Consider the following 10,898-nt stretch of genomic DNA (forward strand, 5'->3'; position numbering starts at 1 on the left):
TTATGTCCTTGAGTCGTATCTTGTGTGCGTGCAAAGGCTCGCCAGCTGTGATAAGGAGTCATACTCGAGGCATCTTCGGGATACGTCCTTGAGTCGTTTCTTGTGTGCGTGCAAAGGCTCGCCAGCTATGATAAGGAGTCGTACCCGAGGCATCTTCGGGATACGTCCTTGAGTTGTATCTTATTTGTGGACAAAGGCTCGCCAGCCATATGCGTTGTAAGGCTCGCCAGCCATCTATGGTCGAATGATCGACTGTGGAAAATAGCATGTGTGACATCCATTTGAAAAATCGGCACTCGCTGGGGAGTTAGAAACTTCTCAGGACTCGCCGGGGATACGAGTTGCTGCTCGCTGGGAGGTAGCGTAAGCCATGTAATCGGCGGGGTTAAAGCTCTTGGACTTGTGTGGGATTTATCTGTATGCATCCCTTTAATTTAAGGATTATAACGAATCATAAAGTGATGAATACTAGTCATAAAATTAAATTGCATAAACAAAAACATAAAGGATTAAGAAACAACCTTCGGTCCTAGCAAATTCGGCCTAAGAACAATATCGCAATGATATTCGCCTATTAGTTACACCCAAGACGATATGAGAAATGCCCTTAACTTGTTTGCTAGAATCGATCCACCAAAAATTAACTGATTAATTAGGTTTTTGTGTTTTTTAGATGAGAGGCAAAGAAAATGAGTTAGAATGAATTAGGTTAGAAAAATCACTCCTTCTACCTCTTAAACCGTGTATGAGGTAGATTAGGGCAGATTTTTCTTTCTAATCATTCGGCCCAAATACCGAAATTAGGAGAGTTATTTCTCTTATTTTCGGTTATTCCAAAAATGTATAAAATGTGTAAATTGTCATCTAGTGAGGATCGAACCCATGACCTCTTGGTTTGAGTACCCTCACTATTACCACTATGACACATTCATCTTGTTGATATTAAATATAATCGATTATTTTAAATTATGAATTAACAGATTAATTCGTCCAAGCTAACATTACATACATTTAATTAAATATAACTTATTATATTCAATTTACGAATTGACAGTTAATTCGTCTCAACTAATATTATTTAATCTTCATTAAATAATTGTCTCATCAACACATTGACTAACTGTTTAGTCATATAAGGCATCAATGTGATTATATTTCTATAACCACATCTCTCAAACACATCCTATAGGTGTGACCTTTAGGGACCAGTTGATCACCGCCATCTGTATGATAATAACGTCAAACTTTCTAGCAAGCCAGCCGTTATTAGGTAATCGTTAATCAACTTATTAAAATACGAAGTATACCCTTGTGAACCTGTAAGAGATTTACAAATGTTATCACACTAATTTGTGGAGGACACAAGCTCCAACAAACTCCCACTTGTCCTCACAAGTGTATGTGCGATAACCGATTCTCATATCCTAAAATTTCTCCCACTCAATGTAAAACAATTTGCAAAATCTGTATTCACAAAGGTCGTATTTTACAAGTGATCTGCATCAAGAGTGGTTTCCCCGACTAGAGAGTAACTTAAGTGATAAACGAATCAACATTCAAGCATGGCCATGCATTTCAGTTACAACTCCTCGAGTGGCCCTGAGAAATAACTATACCTGATAAGGGTTGGATATTTTCCTCAACTCGAATCCTGCAGATGTAAGCACAGTATGAAATGACCCAGAAAAAATCTACTTAGCCTCCGATTCGGCAGGACCGTGAGAAAGAAACCAAAGTCACCCAAAAACTGCCTTAATCTCAAGAGACAGTCGATAGTCAAAAGAATCGACTCTAGGAACACAATGGATGTCCTATCCATGACCTGGCACCGAATGTTTTTAAACATTTAGGACTCCATTACGTTGTCACAAAAATTTGTCCTACGAGGTATCGTTATAATCTCGTATTTGTGAAACGATCAGTCAACCGTTTGACTTATGGCTCGTTGAACCCACCATCAATCGACTGCACAATATAATAGCCAGAGTTATCAGCTCTTGGAGGCGATTACGGACCAAACAAAATATAATGTAATTCAGTTCACTTTGTGGCGTTCAATGTTGTCAGTACAATCCACATGAAAAACAAAATATTATATAAAAACGATGAAGTTATGAATAGTATATGAAAAAGATAATGTATCAAATCCATAATCAACTACTACAACTCTGGAACACGTTTAATTCCCATGGAAATAACGTGCCCTACATGCTTATCATAATTCAACGGTTTAGTGAGAGGATCCGCGATGTTATCATCCGTCGCAATCTTGTCTATCACTATCTCCTCTTGCTCCACGTAATCACGGATCAGGTGAGCTTTCCGATGTACATGTCTAGATTTGTTGCTAGACTTTGGCTCCTTAGCCCGGAAGATGGCACCTCTATTGTCACAATAGATGGTGATCGGGTCATTCGAACTAGGAACTATCGTAAGTCCTTGTAAGAATTGACGCATCCATATCGCTTCCTTAGCTGCCTCCGAAGCGGCATAGTTCTCGGATTCAGTAGTAGAATCTGCTACAACACTCTGTTTGGAACTCTTCCAGCTGACTGCAGCACCATTAAGAGTGAAGACGAACCCGGACTGAGATTTTGAATCATCTCGATCCGTTTGGAAGCTAGCATATGTGTAACCGATTGCGCATAGCTTAGTATCTCCTCCATAAGTCAATACCCAATCCTTAGTCCTCCGTAGGTACTTGAGGATGTTTTTAACAGCTATCCAGTGTGTTTCACCTGGAGTCTTTTGGTACCGACTCGTCATACTCAATGCATATGCCATGTCTGGACGTGTGCATATCATGGCATACATGATCGATCCTATTGCAGATGCATAAGGAACACGACTCATGCGCTTAATCCCTTCAGGCGTCGTGGGTGACTGAGACTTGCTCAACTGCATCCCAGTCGTAATTGGGAGGTTCCCTTTCTTGGAGTTGGTCATGCTGAACTTCTCAAGAATCTTATCCAAATAAGACTCCTGACTAAGTGATAACATCCGTCGTGATCTATTTCGGTAGATACGGATTCCCAAAATGCGTTGTGCCTCACCCAGATCTTTCATCTGGAAATGGTTCTTCAACCATCCTTTAACCAAAGATAGGAGAGGAATGTCATTCCCAATCAAGAGTATGTCATCGACATACAATATTAAGAATACAATCTTGCTCCCACTCGACTTGATATATAAGCATGGTTCCTCGACCGATCGAGTGAAACCATACTCTTTTATCACCTGGTCGAAACGATGATTCCAACTCCGAGAAGCTTGCTTAAGTCCATAAATGGAACGCTTAAGCTTGGGATGTTCAGGATCTATGAAACCTTCGGGTTGCACCATGTACAACTCTTCCTCCAAATAACCGTTTAAGAAGGCGGTTTTCACATCCATTTGCCAAATTTCATAATCATGAAAAGCGGCAATCGCTAAGATTATCCGAATGGAACGTAACATGACTACGGGTGCAAAAATTTCATCATAATGCAATCCGTGCACTTGAGTGAAACCTTTTGCCACAAGTCGTGCCTTATAGGTATCTGGTTGCGCGTCTACATAATGCTTTATTTTGTAAAGCCATTTGCACTGTAGAGGTTTTACCTTATTAGGTAAATCAACTAGATCCCATACGTTATTCTCATACATGGAGTCCATCTCGGATTGCATGGCTTCGAGCCATAGCTTTGAGTCGGAACAGGCCATAGCAGCTTTATAGGTTGCGGGTTCATTACTCTCTAGGAGTAAAACGTCATTCTCCTCGACCATATCAATGTATCTGTCCGGAGGATTAGAGACTCTACCCGACCTCCTAGGTTCCTCAAGAATATCAACCGTGTCATCAGTTGGAGGAACAACTTCCTCCATTCGTTCCTCGGTTGTTGGTTTTGGAATCTCCGACAGCTCGAAGGTTCTATTACTCGTCTTGTTCTCGAGAAATTCTTTCTCTAAGAACGTCGCACTAGACGCAACAAAAACTCGATGTTCGGTAGGCGAATAGAAGTAATGACCAAATGTTCCTTTTGGATAACCTATAAAGTATGTCTTGACCGATCGCGGGCCGAGCTTATCCTCATGTCTCCACTTGACATAAGCCTCGCAGCCCCAAACCCGAATAAAGGACAAGTTAGGGACCGTTCCCTTCCACATTTCATATATATGGAGTCTTGTCGACAGCTTTAGTCGGACTTCGGTTAAGTATAAGAGCAGCTGACAAAAGAGAAAAACCCCATAATGAATCAGGCACTACCGTGTGACTCATAATGGATCGAACCATATCAAGTAAGGTTCGATTTCTCCGTTCGGACACACCATTTAATTGAGGTGTTCCAGGTGGATTTAACTGCAAAACGATTCCACAGTCTTTAAGGTGTTGATCAAACTCATTTGAAAGATATTCGCCACTCCGATCTGAACAGAGTGCTTTAACCTTTCTACCCAGTTGGTTCTGTACCCTGTTCTGGTATTCCTTGAATTTCTCAAAGGACTCACTTTTATGCTTCATTAAGTAGACATATCCGTATCTACTTAAATCGTCCGTGAAAGTGATAAAATATCTATAGCCATCTCCAGCGGTAATTGACATAGGTCCACAAACATCAGTATGTATGAGTCCTAATAGGTCACTAGCGCGCATTCCAACACCTTTGAAGGAAATTCGAGTCATCTTGCCAATGAGACATGATTCACACGTGCCATATGTAGAAAAATCGAATGCGGGAATAGTCCCATTATCGACGAGTTTCTTCACGCGTTTCTCATTTATGTGTCCCATTCGACAATGCCATTGATAGGTTTGATCTTTGTCACCAACCTTTATTTTCTTATTATTCACGTGTAATACTTCTGTGGTTTGGTCTAAGATGTAAATTCCATTCATGGAAACTGTTTTGGCATAAATCATTTCATTGAAAGAGAAAATACAGCTATTATCCTTTATTGAAAATGCAAAACCGTCTTTAGCAAGTACGGAAACTGAAATAATGTTCTTAGACAAACTGGGTACATAGTAACAGTTATATAAAAATAACTCAAAACCACTAGGGAGTTGAATTACATATGTTCCCTTCGAGACATCAGCAACTCGTGCTCCATTCCCGACTCGCAGGTCCACATCACCTTTTTCGAGAGGTATGATGTTCTTTAGGCCCTGCAAATGATTACACAGATGAGAACCACAACCAGTATCTAGTACCCAAGTTCCGAAACTTGCATGGTTAATCTCAATCATATGAATATAAGATGACATACCAACAGGAACGACGCGGCCTGCTTTGATGTCCTCACGGTAGACGGGACAATTCCTCCTCCAATGTCCAGTCTTGTGACAATGGTGGCACTCAATGTCACCGCCCTTGCTCTTTCCCTTGCCCTGTGAGCCACTAGTCTCGCCGGGCCCACTCTTACCGTTTTCTGGCTTTTTAAACTTTGGCTTACCTACAGCTAGGTCGCCATGAGCCTTGCCCTTACCTTTACCCTTGTTGTAAATTGTGAGAACATCCTGCTTCATGCTCCCACTCAATTTCATATCCTTATCGGTCTGTACGAGAAGGGAGTGTAGCTCATGAGGACTCTTTTCAAGTCATTCATGTAGTAGTTCGCCCTGAAAAGAGCAAAACCATCGTGAAGAGAATGAAGCATTCACTCAATGACAATGCTCTCACTGATTTTACAATCAAGTGCCCCCAGCTTCTCGACATTCTCAATCATGTGAAGAATGTGTGGGCTAACCGGTTGGCCCTTCTGGAGTTTCGCATCAAAGAAGCGACAGGTATGCTCATAAGTAACGATTCTCGGTGCCTTTGAGAACTCGTTAGTGAGCGTGGTGAAAATCTTATCTGCACCTTGAGCAATGAAGCGTTTCTGCAAATTGGTTTCCATTGCAAATATGAGTACGTTCTTTATCGCACCCGCTTCCATAACGAAGTCACTATAAGCGAGTGACTCGTTGACTTCTGCATTGGGGCCTGGGTTGACCGGTATTGGCTCAGTTAAGTACTTGAGCTTACCGTCAGCAATGGTAGCATTCCGTAGTGCCGCCTCCCAGTCCGCAAAGTTGGACCCATCATTCTTCAGTCGCGTGGACTGATTCATGTGGTCCATGAAAGCTTTCAGCCAGGACTCGCGTCCAAGTGTGGCACTAGGCATTGGGATTGCGTTATTTCCAGCCATTTTGTTGTAACATTATTATCAAAATAAACGTGTTCTACACTGGGAGAAGAAGAATAAAAATAATAAGCATGTGCATCGATTTTAATTTAAGTCTAATGATCTAATGTCATAACGCGAAGACTCAAAACATTTATACAATTGACCTCCCTCAAGAATTATATAAATGATCCTAAGACTCAATTCTCTGTAAATTGATAAGCTAACCTTTTAGCTAATTCTACCGTTAGAATTCTTGGTCGATAAATTTCTGTAAATTCTATCTTTAGTCCATCATAATCACGAGAAACTCTTCGGACTATGATGTTGAGGTAAACTAAGTCAACACAACTACTTACCCAACGTAGAAGGGGTCATATTATGCCTACCGACGAAGAAGGGATTCATAGTTGTTTGCCCTTATAAAGACTAATCTCAATTTCCGTTTTAGAGGAAGATCCCATCAACTTCGTTTTAATTCATTTTAAGTGAACTAATATCTAGCATGCGTGAATGAATAAACTAAGGTGATGGCTTAAAAGCATGTGACATCTGTATGTCTATGAAAACTAACATACAACCTATATGTGTCAATTTTCATGCATTTTAGTAGGTGGTTTGGTTTTAAGCGGAACATGATGCATAAACTATCATGTGAATGAAAAGCAATAGGAATGAAAACCTAAGAACAATAAAAAGTCCTAGTGTGGCCTATCCTATCAAAATGAACATTAAATACAAGTTTGAAATCCATCCTTGGACCCGAGAAGCTTGTCTTGATGTTCCATCTTGATCCATGTAGCGGGAGTGAGCTCCAATCTCCATCTTTAGTCTTCTTTGAAAATTACAATAAATAAATTTACATAATAAACCTATTTATTACATTCTAATTTCAAAACCCAAAACTAAAGGAAAAATAAAGGAGATTCGAGATCTCATAATTACATAAAAATCATGTTTCCTTCATTACGAAAACATAATTTGACTAAGGCCACACTAAGTATTACAAATTACAACCGATTGCAAAAAAATACGTAAATAAATTCATTCAACGATTCATTCAACAAAATAAAAATAAATAAAATGCATCAACTAAAAATAAATTAAACATACATGACACAATTCCTTAATTATGTTGATTAATTTATCCAAACCACCTATTTAAATTAAATTAAGTGACAATTCTTCAATTAATCACATTAATTTCAATCTTAATTCATATTAAACTTGTAATATGAATTTAATCCATCAATATTTTAAACAGCTTTAAAATAATTAGGTATCTATTAATTATGAACCGCTTCACAATAATCAATTGGCCAAAATCAAAACAAAAAAACAAAAACCTTTTTTTTCTTTTGGTCTCGGCTGAAAAAAAAAAAAACAGAATTTTTTTTTTATAATTTCAGCACGGCTAGGCAAAAACAGAAAACAGCTTTCCTTTTTTTTCTTGTTGCTCACGGCAAAAAAAAAAACAGCAAAAACCTTTTTTTTTTCTTTTTCGGCCGGAACAAAAATAAACAGCAGCAGCCAATTCTTTTTTTTTTTTTTTTTTTTTTTTTTTTTTTTTAAAATTTTTATAAACGGCATTCATGAACAAAAGCATTCGGCCGAAAAATAAAATAAAAAAACAGCCCTAAAATTTATCTTTTGCGGCAAAAATGCCTTAAAACAAAAATTGTAGATGAACTAATTCGTTTATAGTAGCTATTAGCACAAGATTAGCATACAAATTAATGAAACATGATTAACTTATATGCCAAAAACTATATAGCAAAACAAATTATCATCATCAATCAAAACTATTCCATTTACATTTTAATTTAATCCTAATTAAATCAAAACATCTACAAATTTATCATATTATCATCTTAACCGATTAAAACAATCAATATGAAAAATCAAAATGGAATTCAAAGTGACAAAAACCGAGAACAACTCGGCTAAATTTTTTTTTTCTCGGCATAAAAAAACAACAGCCGATTAAAATTTTTTCCGAAACCCTAATAATTGTTTACATACAATTTTATGAAAATCATCAAAATAAATTCGTGGCCTTGTCTCTGATACCACTTGTGGGATTTATCTGTATGCATCCCTTTAATTTAAGGATTATAACGAATCATAAAGTGAAGAATACTAGTCATAAAATTAAACTGCATAAACAAAAACATAAAGGATTAAGAAACAACCTTCGGTCCTAGCAAATTCGGCCTAAGAACAATATTGCAATGATATTCGCCTATTAGTTGCACCCAAGACGATATGAGAAATGCCCTTAACTTGTTTGCTAGAATCGATCCACCAAAAATTAACTGATTAATTAGGTTTTTGTGTTTTTTAGATGAGAGGCAAAGAAAACGAGTTAGAATGAATTAGGTTAGAAAAATCACCCCTTCTACCTCTTAAACCGTGTATGAGGTAGATTAGGGCAGATTTTTCTTTCTAATCATTCGGCCCAAATACCGAAATTAGGAGAGTTATTTCTCTTATTTTCGGTTATTCCAAAAATGTATAAAATGTGTAAATTGTCATCCAGTGAGGATCGAACCCATGACCTCTTGGTTTGAGTACCCTCACTATTACCACTATGACACATTCATCTTGTTGATATTAAATATAACCGATTACATTTAATTATGAATTAATAGATTAATTCGTCCAAGCTAACATTACATACATTTAATTAAATATAACTTATTATATTCAATTTACGAATTGACAGTTAATTCGTCTCAACTAATATTATTTAATCTTCATTAAATAATTGTCTCATCAACACATTGACTAACTGTTTAGTCATATAAGGCATCACTGTGATTATATTTCTATAACCACATCTCTCAAACACATCCTATAGGTGTGACCTTTAGGGACCATTTGATCACCGCCATCTGTATGATAATAACGTCAAACTTTCTAGCAAGCCAACCGTTATTAGGTAATCGTTAATCAACTGATTAAAATACGAAGTATACCCTTGTGAACCTGTAAGAGATTTGCAAATGTTATCACACTAAATTGTAGAGGACACAAGCTCCAACAACTTGATGGGTCGCCGTTTGTTGGGAAGAACCCAGTACTCAATTGGAGTGAGTTTGTCTTCTCAAGATTATCTGCATGGTTAGTGACCACACAAATCCGCAGTCGCATAGACAAGCACGTTGAATGCAAGCATATAGGCACATAAGCACATAAGCATGTGAGCAGTTAGCATATAAGCAACTAGCATGTAATATCTCACGCGAAGGGAGATAGAATTTTTGAATGTTGTGAAGCTTAAAGGTGAGTCTTGTTACTCGTAAATCCGTGATTTGATAGATTGGAGACACGTGACCGTTGTGACACTGACTCACACAGACGCATACTGACAGACTGACAAATGGGCAGTCGTGAACGTGATGCCAATCAGTATCGACACGACACGGGGGTGACTCTGACAGAATTTGGACATTTAAGTACAACTCCTTAGCCAAGAAAAGGGTGACAATGCGTATCAAATACCTGAGGTAGAAGGTCCGCTCGGCTGGGGAACATGAATTGATTAACTTCTCCAGACATCTTTGCCCCCGTTTTCTTGTTTGAGATCCCTTCTCGAGTTTTGATGATTCGGAGAGCGGAACCAAGATCTTGTCATTGTCCGAACCGAGCACTAGGCTATGGGGGGTTTTATTTTGGGCTGTAGCTGAGACTTAAAAGATGTTTGTGGATAAAGGACGGGTGGCGTCTTGAAAGAGAAGCCCCCAGAGTGAGAAGGTGGGGATTTGACAAAACAGGGAATGGGCGACGTCTTAAGAAAGAAGCCCCCGGTAAAGAGGTATAAGATTAATTTTTGCAGCTGGGTGGGCTGCTTTTGAGGATTGATGTTGATGGTTGAGATTGAGATGGGTGCGCGGTTGTGTCCTTGTTGGAGGACTGCCTACGTATTCGCGTGTTTGCGAAATGAAACCATACCGTAGTTCTGAGCTGTGTGTTAAGGATTGAAAATTGGAAATGTTGTGAAAGGAGTATGCGGTTGTGCCTTTGTAATAGGACTGCCTACGTATTCGCGTGTTTGCGAAATCAAACCAGATTGTAGTTCTGAGTGTGTTTGTGTGCCTAAGTTAGTTGTTAGGACCTTAAATTGGGGGGGGGGGGGGGGGAGGGGGGGTCACGACGGTAAATTCCGTTTGGTGACTCGTCTGAATGTGTGCCTAAGCGAGTTGTTAGGACCTTAAAGTGTGAGGGTCACGACAGTAAATTCCGTTTGGTGACTCGAGAAATTGATTTGAGATAATTCCCCTCGATCATGAATCGAAGAGGTGTAATTTGTAAAAATGTTCCTTATCATGTGAGCACACTAAAAAGTTGACCCTAAGGGTAGATTAGGTACGTCCCGTTCTCGGTAGCAAAACATTTGAGGACTCCGTATCTGGGTCAGGGCAAAATGGCTTTGGCATTATGGAATGTGGAGCTCGGTAATAATAGGTTTGTTTGACAGATAAAAATCTGGAGTTTGTATTTTGTGGTGTTTAGGCCGATGGGTTACGCCTTGTAATGTGGTGTGGATTGGGGTCTCAGGCTTGATGTGGCCCTAGCATGAAATGGTTGGTAAATAATTTGGGATAAGAATCCCATGTCTGGACCTTAAAGGTTAATGTGTGATATTACGAGCTTGAGGGGAATCCTCAGAAGCCTAGATAGGTCTCCCTGTAGTAGTCTCTAGAAGGACTTAGGGGTGAAGCAGTGTTGGTTATGACCTTGAGGGGAATCCC

Source organism: Silene latifolia, chromosome 11, assembly GCF_048544455.1.
Source record: "Silene latifolia isolate original U9 population chromosome 11, ASM4854445v1, whole genome shotgun sequence".
NCBI classification, from domain to species: domain Eukaryota; kingdom Viridiplantae; phylum Streptophyta; class Magnoliopsida; order Caryophyllales; family Caryophyllaceae; genus Silene; species Silene latifolia.